Raw genomic sequence first — 13,151 nt, 5'->3', positions numbered from 1 at the left:
TTTTCGGATTTAAACAACAACAACAATCAAACAAGTATATTTAGATTCTTAAATTCAATAATATTGAACTTAAAATCAACTCTAACAACATTACAACAAACAATTCTTATATTAAACTTTAAACAAGATTATGAGACCAATTCAAGAAATAATCACAAATGGTAAACAAGAAATCAAACTATACACATTTCGGATTCAAAATCAAACAAACATAATATGAACATGAATTAAATCTAAAAATAAAAACGACGGATTCAAATGACTAAAACCAACATACTTCCCTTATTGCAACTAAATTCTTTTAGGCAAATGACAAAACAAAACTAAGAAGAAACAATTATGAATTTAAACTTGAACTTTAACAATATTAACAATTTCCAGAAAATACATCAAATACATGAAACAAATTGAAGAAACAATTAATTAAATTTCAATTTGAATCTAACAAATATTAAACTAACAAATATTCACTTAAACAACAATACAAACATGAAATAAACATGAAAAATAACTAATTAATCCTTCCTTTGAAATCTGAAAAATTTATCTAACAAACAACATATGAACATGAACTAAATTAATTCAAACGATAAACAAAACAAACATTTGCCGATTTTAGATTCGAAAATATCAAAACAAAAATGCGGACAATATAAAACTCAAAAATTCACTAACCGATTCGACATGAAATATGTATGGATTGACTCGACGAACCTCGGCCAAACGGCGACGAACACGAACCTACGAAGCCAACTGAAGCCGCGCCGAAGCAGCATCAACAGTTGTCGCGGCAGAAGGGCATGAACAAGGCAGCTGGGGTTCATTTGTTTACGTGAAGGAGATGGAGTGAAGCAGAAGCAGCAGCTCGGAGGAGACATACCAAGCAGCCACGACGAGGCAGGAGAAGCAGCGGCGCCGGTGGTGTTTGATCGATGAAGTAGCAGCTGCGCCGGTGGGGTTTGGACGATGAAGCAGCAGAAGTTGACACGGAATCAGCTGCCATGGAAGCGAGCGGTCGACGAAGGCAATGGCGGACTGCTTGGTGGAGCTGGGCAGCCATGGATGTCGAGCTCAAGCTCGAGCTTGACGAAAAACGAAGAAGATGAAGTGACGACGCAGAGATAGCTACACGGACAGCAGTAACTATGGTTCTTGGGGTCGTTTGGTCATGACGAACTATTTGTTGATGGTGTTTGGACGAGAGGGAGTGGGGTCAAAGGTAGCCATGGTTGTGCTTTGGAGTTTTGAGGAAGAAGAAGGAGAATAGGGGGGGCAGATGCTTTAGGCATTTTTAGGGTTTTCTTACTATTTTTTTTTGTGTTGTAAAATGTAAGACAAAAGGGGTTTGGGTCTTTTGGGTTATGGACTGGGTCGGCCCAGTTCGAAATGGACTGGGTCGTAGGGAAGATTGGGCCATTTTTTGGGCCTATAGCTTGAAATTGAAGAAGAGGCCCAATTCCTACTTTCTTTATATTTTCGCTCTCTTTTCTTCTTTTATTTTTCTAAAACTAAATTATAAAAATACTTAAACTATTATTAAGAACTAAATTAAGTTATAAAGGCGCAAATTAACTCCCAATAACAATTAACGCACAATTAAGTATTAATTAAGCATAAAATTGTATATTTGGACATTAAATGCTAAAAATGCAAACGATGCCTATTTTTGTAATTTTTAATTTTTGTAAAACAATTTTAATTACTAACAATTGTAGAATTAAATTCTACATGCAAAATGCGACATATTTTTGTATTTTTTATTAATTTAGCGAATAAACACGCACAGACAAATACAAATAATTCTTCAAAATATCACAAAATTGCACACCAAAGAAAAATCATTTTATTTTTGAATTTTTTGGGAGTAATTCTCATATAGGGCAAAAATCACGTGCTTACAATGTTTATCTATTTAGTACTCTATTGGAAATAAGCTTCTTGAACAAGCTTATCACTTCGGTACCCGGTTATGGATAAACATTACCCTAGGTAGAAGATTATTCATATCTGGTATAGTAGCAGCGTGCAGTAGCAGCTTACACAGCAACTTGCAGTAGCAGCTTACACAGCAACTTGCGTAGCAGCTTACACAACAGCTTGTAATAGCAGCTTGTAGTAGCAGCTTACACAGCAGCTTCCTTTCTTCTATAAATAGAAGAGATTTCAGTTCATTATGTACATGAATTTGAAGTTGAATAATATATCAGTTTCTCTCTATACTTGTCTTTACTTTACAACCTTTATTTTATAACAAGTTAAATATTGTTCAATAAAATGTGATGAATAGAATATTGTATATGTGAAAATAAGGTTATACTACAAACATTAATAAAGAATAGAATACTAAGGATTTGTTTTTGTAGTAACTACAAAATATTACCATACAAAAACAAAAATTCAATACAACTAAAGAACACCTTATCCCTCGACCACCTTCTAGGAAGAGTATTATGTCGATATAATAGAATATCATCAATACTAAAAAGAGAAATTTTAATAAAGCGCTACAGTTTAGAACCTAATTATCATATGTACATATAGTTTGCTTAATTATCATCCATAGCTATTGTTTTAATTATTATCAGCTTGTATCGCTTGTATTCAGACGCACAACGAGTCTAGCTTATGTCAATTGTATTCCTTCGCGTACAAATACAACTTATATCAATTGTATTCCTTGGCGCACCGAATAAAATCATGGCAAAATATAGGGACGTATACAAAGGATACAACCTGTATCAACGAACACAACCTATATCAACAATATTCCTTCGCGTAATGAATGCAACTTGTATCAAAGGAACACAATCTGTATCAACTTTGTGCATTCGGGCAACGAATAAAACCAAGGCAACGTATATGGGTGTATACAAAGGATACAAGTCGTATCGATTGTATTCGGGGTGGTCTAATAAACTGAGCTACGAGAGCTTGTTGCTCTCTTGTTTCAGTTCAAAATAATTAATCTCTTGTTTCAATATTGCTGGTGAATTTGTGATAAAACATCAAATATAACTATGAATGGTAATTTTTTGAAAGCGTGGCTACAAATAGCAAAATGTATATGTTTGTTGTGGCGCGTAATTTTTCCTATTAAAAAACGGTTAAGCGACCAATTCATAACTTCATACCAATAGTAAAGCTACATTTAATATATGCTCGATAAAGTCAAAAGTATTTCTATTGATCAAAGTACGCGATTACTTTCCTATCATACTTAAATAGTTACCACACCACAAGCATGCAACGTGATAAAATTTTGTTGTGAAACACTCCTTCTTTCAATTCTAACTGTAACCTCTAGAATCACATATGATCTTATTATCTTTGAGTGCAGGTTGCTGATTTAAAGAATGCACAAGATAACTGATAGACATATTGGCTGATTAGTTTCGAAAATTAGTTGCCTAGTTTTTGAAAGTTATATTTTGGCGGAAAAATTAGTTAGAGCTATGTCACACAATGACATGTTTGCATTTCCTTTCTCTTTTATTCTAAGTACTTTTAGCTTGTTACAAATACTATAAATAGGCGATACATCAAATTGTAATGGATTATGATATGAATTGAATTTCTATGTTTTCCCTTTGCTTCTTCTCTAATTCTGCCTCTTTCTCTTCTCTTCTTCTCTCTTTTCTTCATTTTTGGTGCTTATTCTCTCGTTTAGTTGTGGTGATACCTCAATTTGGTATCAGTTGGTATGAGAGCCTCGTAGAGGATGGGCCCGCGAAGAGATGTGGACGTTGTAATTGGTAATACATCTATGGATATGCAGGAGCAGTATGAAGATTTAGCAGCTCAACAGCTAGATCTTCGAGCAGAATTGGCTAAAAAACAGCAGGAATTAAGAGATGATTTGGACAAGCGTCACAATGAACTTCTTCAGATGGTGAGTGCTCTTAAAAATTCTTTTGATGGACTGCAATTGAATCAACAATCGAAGGACAGGGCATCTACATTTGCTGCTAAGGATAAAATGCTCTAGTCAGGTCAGGGTATCCTATGACCAAATCCTTACTATGTTAATGCTAATCATAATCATAACTGTCACGACCCAAAATCTCACCCGTCGTGATGGCGCCTATCGTGGTACAAGGCAAGTCTCAACTCAATATCTCAACACAGTAGAACTTTTAAATAAAGGCGGAAGCAATTAGTATTAAATAAAACCTTTTAGAACAAAATATAACTCCAAAAGTACTAAACAATCCATCCCCAAAAACCCAATATCACTGAGTGCATGAGTATCTAATGATAACAACATCCGACTGATAAAATACTGTCTGGAAATATAGAACAGTACAACATAAAAGGAAGGAGAGTCAAGGTCAGCGAACGCCATGCAACTACCTCAATAGTCTCCTGAGTCTGACTCCTCAATCAGCAACCGCTGTGGCCAGAAGTGTCTAGATCTGTACACGAGGTACAGGGGGTAACGTGAGTACACCAACTCAGTAAGTAACAGAAATAAATAAGGAACTGAGAAGTAGTGACGAGCTATGCAAATACAATTATCTCAATAACTTTCAAATAAGAGTAGTCATACTTTTAATTTAACAATTTAAGTCACATCAGTACGTAATCAATAAACCAGATATAATATTTGACTGAGCAGTAAGTGTCACACCTCCTTTTTTCCTACACCCGAAGGTATATAAGGGAGTTTTTTCAATTAAAGTGACATTATTCGAAATGAGATTCGTTTATTTAAATATTCAGAGTCGCCACTTGGGATAATTTATGGTGTCCCAAGTCACCGGTTCGAATCCCAAATCGAGGAAAAGATTGACTCTGTATTGTAGCCTGCGAACCAGAAATCCGGGTAAGGAATTCTGTTAACCCGGGAGAAGTTGTTAGGAACTCCCGAATTCCGTGGTTCTAGCACGGTCGCTTAACCATTTATACTTGGCTTAAATTATTTAATTATGTGTTTAGAAACTACATGCATTTTTACCTTTACCGCTTTTAATTACGTGATTTACTCGTACTTAAAGAATTATCGAGTTACGCATACGTATACTCGTGTGGTTTGGCGTGTCAAGAGTCATGTCACGCGTACGTATACACAATTCACAACACTTAATTTATTTAAGAAAAAAAAACTTAGTCAAAGTCGCGCGGACGCGAACCTTAATTTATTTTTGAAAATTCGTAATTATGTCACACGAACATGTCCACAATCACGATAATATTTTAAACGGCCCTAAAGGTTTCTCTAGGAATATTTATTATTTTACCTCTACATTATGAAATTAACACAAGAGTCATTTGTTACTAAGTGTCTAACTATGGCTTGCCTCAAATTTCCATTTTTTTAAGACCCTAATTATTTAACACTAAAGTACTTGAGAAGTCCCTTCCAAACAACAAGACTTTATTAAATCATTTTATTAGCGGAAGGGCCTGAATATTTTGGCAACGCCGGTTGCAAGCAAGAACTTAAGGATCGAATCCCTGAAGCCATACCTACCAGTGATCTCTCATAATCTTTTTAACCGTTGAGGAGGGGAGAAAAACGAGTCGGGGCATGAATAAGAACTTTATATATATATATCAATCAACAATAATCCCTTTTTAAACTAAGGAATAAACTATATGGAAACATCAATTGGTTACAGTTAAGACCAGGCAATCTATACATACATAGCCAAAATTTCAGCAGAAGTTATTGTTGTATACAATCTATACCTTGAGCACAGTTGGACAACTTAACAAATGAATCATAACAAGAAAACAAAAGTATAAACAACAGAAGCTAATAGAATTTAACATTCAAACAAGACTCTTATTCAAATTCCAATTCGAACATCCAAATCTGTATACAAATTCAATCTGGTTCCAACTTGTGACACTTCATTTGTTAGCAAAGGGTATGAAGGAATACCTGAAAATGAAAGTCAAAAGGGGGTGAGATCAGAAGTAAAAACAACAGCAATCACCAGCAGCAACAAAACAGTCCCAGTTTTAATCCAGCTATTAACCCCAAATAGTTCAATGAAACAGTATATGGAAGATGGTTTCAGCCAATTCGAAATTGAAAACCAGAAAATAGAAATCAATGAAACAGTAAATTCCAGTTTTTTTCCAGTATTTTCAGAATGTTTTCTTGTCTCCCTCTCTCAAAATCTCTTCCAAGTTTTCTTAGCTCTCTGCCCCTGTATATCCACTGTATCCAGATTGTATATCGAGTGTATACCGTTCTCTCCGCCCCCCTCTTTTTTCTTCTCTAATATGATTTTCAGCTCCCTTAAATGAGCATTCAATTAGTGCATTTTCCACTACCAATTCAACTTTTCATTTTTTTAATCATCCACTTAATTGTCCACTCAATTAGTGTTTTTAGTTAATTTGATAATGCAAATACTACCCTACCACTATTATGAGCTTCTCAATTAGTAAGTTGGCCCAACCAGATTTTCCTCTTCTTATTCTCAATGGGTTTGGCTGAGTTTTGGTTTTGGGCCTGGCTAAATTGGCCCAACCAGATTTTCCTCTTCTTATTCTCTTTTCCTTTTCAATTTTCTCTTCCTTTTTCTTTTCAACAATTAAAACTAAAATCCTAATTAATTATAAAACACCAAATTTACTTAAAAATACTAATTAATTCTAACTAATAATTATCACAAATAATTAAATGCCAAATTAAAAGAAAATCACACAATTTGACTAAAATTACAAAAATATGTTATATTTTTTTTGAATTTTTATTTTTGTAAAACATCTAATTATTAATTAATTCCAAAAAATGTAAAAATCAAATCTCAAATGAAAATGCTATATTTTTGTATTTTTAATGCATTAACAAAATTAAACATGCACACAAATATATGCGAACAATCAGAGAGATCACACAATAATTCCTAAAAATAACACATAATTAAAGAAAAGACCTAATCTTGGGAATTCTTTTGGAGTAATTAGTATGAGGCAAAAATCGCGTGCTCACAGTAAGTAATATCTTTCAATAATTTTCAAAACAGTGATATGACATCTGTGATGCAACAGGAATGAGGTAAATGTATTTTCTTAGAATAACAGTCACTCTGTCCTCCCATTCACTCCAACCTCACTATCACTCATTCCTCACATTCACTCATTCATCCCAGTCGCTCAACACTCGGCACTCGCATTCAGTAAGTATATGCGCTCACTGGGGGTGTGTACAGACTCCGGAGGGGCTCCTTTAACCCAAGCGCTATAACAAGCCACCTCGTGGCATAAATCAATCAGGTCATCGACCTCACTCAATCATAAATCAGTAACATGATGCGGCGTGCAGCCCGATCCCATAAATATCTTCGCAGATCAGGCCCTCGGCCTCACTCAGTCATAAATCAGTAACAACATGCTGCGGCGTGCAACCCGATCCCATAAATATCCTCACAGATCAGGCCCTCGGCCTCACTTAGTCATCAATCTCTCCTATCTCTCGGGCTCTCAAAAATCATATAAACAACCCAAACAGAGGTAATGTCATGTATCAACAATGAACAGCAAGAGACAGAGGCATAACAAGCAAGAAAAGCTATAACTGAGTACAAAACAACAATTAGCAGCTAATTCAGCAAGTACACGACCTCACAGGTCTCAATAGTGACCACATAAGGCCTAAACATGATTTCTAACATGAAGTACCGTCAATTTCTATGAAAACAGAGGGAACATGTATTAAACAGTAGGCCAATTAATTCCACAGTCTCGCAGGACGGACCAAGTCACAATTCCTACGGTGCACGCCCACACGCCCGTCACCTAGCATATGCGTCACCTCCAAAATGGTCATACGACACAATGTTCGGGGTTTCATACCCCCAGGACCAGATTTATAACCGTTACTTACCTCAATCTAAGTAAAATCTTACTCCGTAATGCCTTTTCCGCTCAAATCGGTTTCCACACGTCCCGAATCTAGTCACAATTAACTATATTCGTTCAATACATATTCTAGAAATTAATTCCATATGAAAAATACTATTTTTTCAACAAAATCCGAAATTAACCCAAAAATTGCCCGTGGGGCCCGCATCTCGGAATATGACAAAAGTCACAAAATGCGATAACCCATTCAATTACGAGTCCAATCATACTAATTTTACTCAAATCCGACTCCGAATCGATGTTCAAATCTTGAAAATTCATTTTTATGGAATTTTAGAAAATTCCTCCATTTCTCTTCAAATATCAATAATCTAAAGCCAAAAATAAAAATTTATTCATGGAATATAATTACAAGAGAGTCAAGAACACTTACCCCAAGAATTTCTGTAACTTCTCGCTCAAAATTGCCCAAAATCCGAGCTTGGAAGTCCAAAAAATGAGGAAAATCGGACTGCTCATCCTTTACACTGTCCAGAATTTTGGGGGTACTGTTCACGCGTGTTACTGTACACGACTACTGTATACAAATACTGTTCACGCAGGTGCGGTCACTGTTCACACGTGCGAAAAATGCAGAACTGCCCAGAAAATTTCAACAGATAAATACAAGTCCAAATTGATCCGTTAACCTTCTGAAATCCACCTGAGGCCCTCGAGACCTCAACAAAATACACCAACAAGTCCTAAAACATCATACGAACTTAGTCAAAACCTCAAATCACATCATAAAATGCTAAAACCGTGCATCACACCCCAATTCAAGCCTAATGAATCTAAGAACATCCAACTTCTAGTTCACAATTTAATCCATTTTTCACATAAAAACCTTCCGGAAAATTATACGAGCTGCGTACGCAAGTCGAGGAATTATTGATACCGCTTTTCAAGGTCTTAAAATACTGAGATGATTATTTAATTTAAAGATGACATTTTGGGTCATCACAATAACCTAGTTTTTCCTCGATTCAATGAAGAGAATTTGAAAATGTGGTTATATAGAATCGAACAATATTTTGCTGAGGACGAAACTCCTCTCAATCAGAGAGTGAGGTTAGTATCTATGAACCTCGATGATGAAGCACTAACTTGGCATCAGTCATACCTTAAGTGTAGGAATTTATCTATGCTACCTGTGTGGGATGAGTACATAGCTGAGATCATCGTGACTTTTAGTGGTGACTTCTCTGATCCTATGTTGGAATTGAAACAATTGAAGCATACATGATCTGTTAGAGAGTTTCAATTTGCCTTTGATAGGTTGGTAGCTCAATGCAACTTGACTGTTGAGCAGACTATCTCTTGTTTCCTTGGTGGTTTGAAGGAAGAATTGGTGAATCCTATTATGATGCATGAGCCTAAAACCTTAGCTAAAACATGCAGGTTTTCTAGGTTAGCTGAGGCCACTCTGGCTACTAATGCCAGAGCTCAAAAACATACTTCAACTGGTTATTCTAATGTTAGAAGAAGTTCTTATGATAACCATAGCCTCAAACCTCCCATCTATTCACCAGTTAGTCATACACCTAGATTGGCACTACCTGCTGCTAACACTGTTGTGATGCCTAGGAACAAGAGAACTATTTCTCCAGTTGAAATGCAAGCAAAAAGGGCCCAGGGATTGTGTTATTTATGTGATGAAAAATACACTGCATGTCACAAATGTAACCTTCCAAAACAGCTGTTTGTCTTAGAGGTAGAAGAATCTGATGTTGCACCTACAGAAAAGGGGGACATCACTATTGAAGTTGAGGCACTTCCTGAGGAGTGGCCTGCGGTGGAAGAAGAACATCCTCACATTTCATTATGTGCCTTAGCTGGTATCCAAGGAGCACAGACCATTCATGTTACAAGTTACAATACTAAACGACCTATTCAAATTCTCCTAGATGGTGGTAGTACTCATAATTTAATAGATTCAGCAACTGCAAAGAAGTTAGGTTGTTCTGTTACTCCTACTGTATTAAGCTATGTCAGCTTAGGCAACAACACTCTTGAAGCCACTTCTGGGGTGGTAAAGGACTTTAAATGGATGCTAGAGGGCACTACATATGTAGCTGATCTCATTGTCTTTCCTGTTGGTAGATATGATTTGGTTTTGGGAGCCTTATGGTTGGAGACTTTAGGTCCAGTCACAATGGACTACTTAGCACTAACTATGACCTTTAACTACTAAGGCAAACACCATCTTTTGGAAGGGGTTTCAGAAGACTGTAAACTCTCTAGTTCCAAAGCTGTTAACAGATACCAAGGGGACCCTGCTCAATTGTATATGCTGCAAGTGTTGCTTGATGCACCACCACCTGCTTGTGGAAGTGATGAAGTTATGCTAGCTTTGCATTTACCCGGTGATGAATTGCTGCCTTAGTCACTCCAGAAATTGCTAACAACCTATAAGCAAATATTCTTAGAACCTACTGCATTACATCCTACAAGGGGGGCATTTGACCACATGATTCCCTTGCAACCTGGTACCAAACCAATCAACATCAAGCCTTATAGATATTCTTCTATGAAGAAGGATATTATTGAGAAGTTGCTAAAGGATATGCTACAACAGGGTGTCATACAGTATAGTAACAGTCCTTTTGCCTCACCTGTAGGGGTGGTAGGTAAGAAAGATGGCACTTGGAGGTTATGTGTGGACTACAGGGACCTAAACCACTGTACTATTAAAGAGAAATTCCCCATTCCTATTATTGATGACTCACTGGATGAGCTATCAGGGGTTTCTATTTTTTCTAAGATTGATTTCAGATCTAGTTACCACCAAATCAGAATGGATCCTGAGGATATATCCAAGACAATATTCAAAACACACATGGGACACTATGAGTATTTAGTCATGCCTTTTGGCTTAACCAATGCTCCGTCCACCTTTCAGTACCTAATGAACCATGTTTTTCAGGACCTTCTCAGAAGATTTGTACTTGTTTTCTTTGATGATATTCTAATCTATAGTAAGAACTTGCAGGATCATCTTATTCATTTACAACTGCTTTTTGATCTAATGATACAGAATAGTCTATTGGCCAAGTATTCTAAATGTGTTTTTGGTGTACCAAGAGTGGAATATCTGGGCCACTTTATTTTTGCCCAAGGAGCTGCTACTGATCCAGCGAAGATAGAGGTTGTGCAACACTGGCCTACCCCTACAACTGTAAACCAACTAAGAGGTTTCCTGGGATTAGCTGGGTACTACATGAAGTTCATCAAAGGCTATGACCTTATTAGTCGACCTCTCACAGACCTTCTTAAGAAGGACAATTTTTTATAGACCGAGGCTGCTTCACAGGCCTTTGCTGAGCTTAAATTGGCTCTCGCTACTGCACCAGTTTTGGCCTTGCCAAATCACTCCTTACCATTTGTTATTGAGACTGATGCTAGTGGGTCTGGCATTGGTGTTGTCCTTATGCAAAATAACCATCCTATAGCCTTTATTAGTAAATGACTGGCCCCTAGACATGCTGCTTTGTTTGTATATGAAAGGGAGCTACTTGCTTAGGTCTCTGTTGTGACTAAATGGTCACATTATCTGCTCAACCAATATTTTATTGTCAAAACTGACCAGAAGGCCCTTAAATATCTATTGGAACAAAAGCTCCATGTTGATTCTCATATTAGGTGGATGGCTAAGCTTTTACCTTTTGATTTTGAGATTCACTATAAGAAGGACACTGCGAATGTAGCTGCAGATGCCCTCTCTAGAATTTAAGGTGCTTCTTTGATGTCCATGCTCATTTCTTTTGTTTAAACTGACTTATGGAAGGATATTCAAGATAGTCGGTCTGCAAATCCTGGGTTGAAAACTTTGATCTCTACTCTACAACAACAACAACCTCATAAACACTTCACTTGGGTGAATGGTCAGCTTAGAAGAAAGGGTAAGCTACTAGCTGTTGCCTTTGAGACAACATATACTCACGTTATGGCATTCTACTCCTTCTGGGGGTCACTCTGGTATTGATGCCACCGTGAGGAAGGTTCTTGCTTATTTCTATTGGAAAGACATTTGAACTGATATTGTGACCTTTGTTCACAAATGTTTTGTATGCCAACGAAACAAGTATGACACTGGTGCTTCTCCTGGGGTTCTCCAACCTTTACCCATTCCTGCTCTTCCTTGGACAGACATCACGATGGATTTCATAGAAGGTTTGCCTAAGTCTCGAGGCAAATCAGTTATATGGGTCATTATTGATCGCCTTACCAAACATGCTCACTTTATTTCCTTGGCTCATCCTTATACTGCTCAGTCCCTCATTCCTATTTTCTTAGATAATGTTTTCAAACTTCATGGTTTTCCTGCTTCCATTAAAAGTGATAGAGACTCCATCTTCATTAGCTCCTTTTGGAGAGAGTTCCTCACTGCTCAAGGTGTCACTTTGAACACATCCACTGCTTACCATCCTCAAACTGATGGTCAGTCTGAGGTGCTTAATCGATGCTTGGAAACTTATCTCAGGTGCTTTTGCACCGACTCTCCTTCTGACTGGTCTTCCTTTCTTGCTTTGGCTGAATAGTGGTATAATACTAGTCCACACCTTGCCATCAAGACTTCACCTTTTGAGCTTCTTTATGGTTATCCCCCCCATTGCATTTAGCTCACTCACCTGGAGATTCAGAGGTCAATTCTATTAAGGACCTTTCCCTGCTTCGTGAATTCAAACTTCACTTGGCAAAATTTCATCTCACTCGTGCACAACAAAGAATGCAAGCTCAAGCTAATGCACACAGGTCGGACATACAATTCAAAGTTGGTGATTGGGTCTTTGTCAAGCTTCAACCATTTCGCCAGTCTTCGCTATCCTTCTTTCCCTACCACAAGCTTACCTCTCGCTACTTTGGGCCTTATTCTATAGTTGACAAAATTGGGGCTGTTGCTTATAAATTGCTCTTTCCACCTGAAGTTTTGATCCACCCCACATTTCATGTGTCCCAACTCAATTTTTGTCATGACATTCCTACTGAGATAATACATCCACCTGTAGTTGATTTGGCTAGTCGATTCTGTCCCTCTCCTGAGTTCAGAGACAGAAGACTGATCAAGAAAGGTAACAAGGCTGTCGCTTAGTGCTTGGTTAAGTGGACTGGTTTGGATGCTTCCTATGCTACATGAGAATTAGCTTCTGCTCTTAAAGCTCGTTTCCCCTCCTTCACCCTTGAGGACAGGGGTGTTGTTCAACCAGGGGGTATTGATACACATATTGGTTGATTAGTTTTGAAAATTAGTTGCCTAGTTTTTGAAAGTTAGATTTTGGCGGAAAAGTTAGTTA

The sequence above is a fragment of the Nicotiana tabacum genome, chromosome 6 (genome assembly GCF_000715075.1).
Source record: "Nicotiana tabacum cultivar K326 chromosome 6, ASM71507v2, whole genome shotgun sequence".
Taxonomy (NCBI): Eukaryota; Viridiplantae; Streptophyta; class Magnoliopsida; order Solanales; family Solanaceae; genus Nicotiana; species Nicotiana tabacum.
This window is presented reverse-complemented; position numbering follows the sequence as displayed.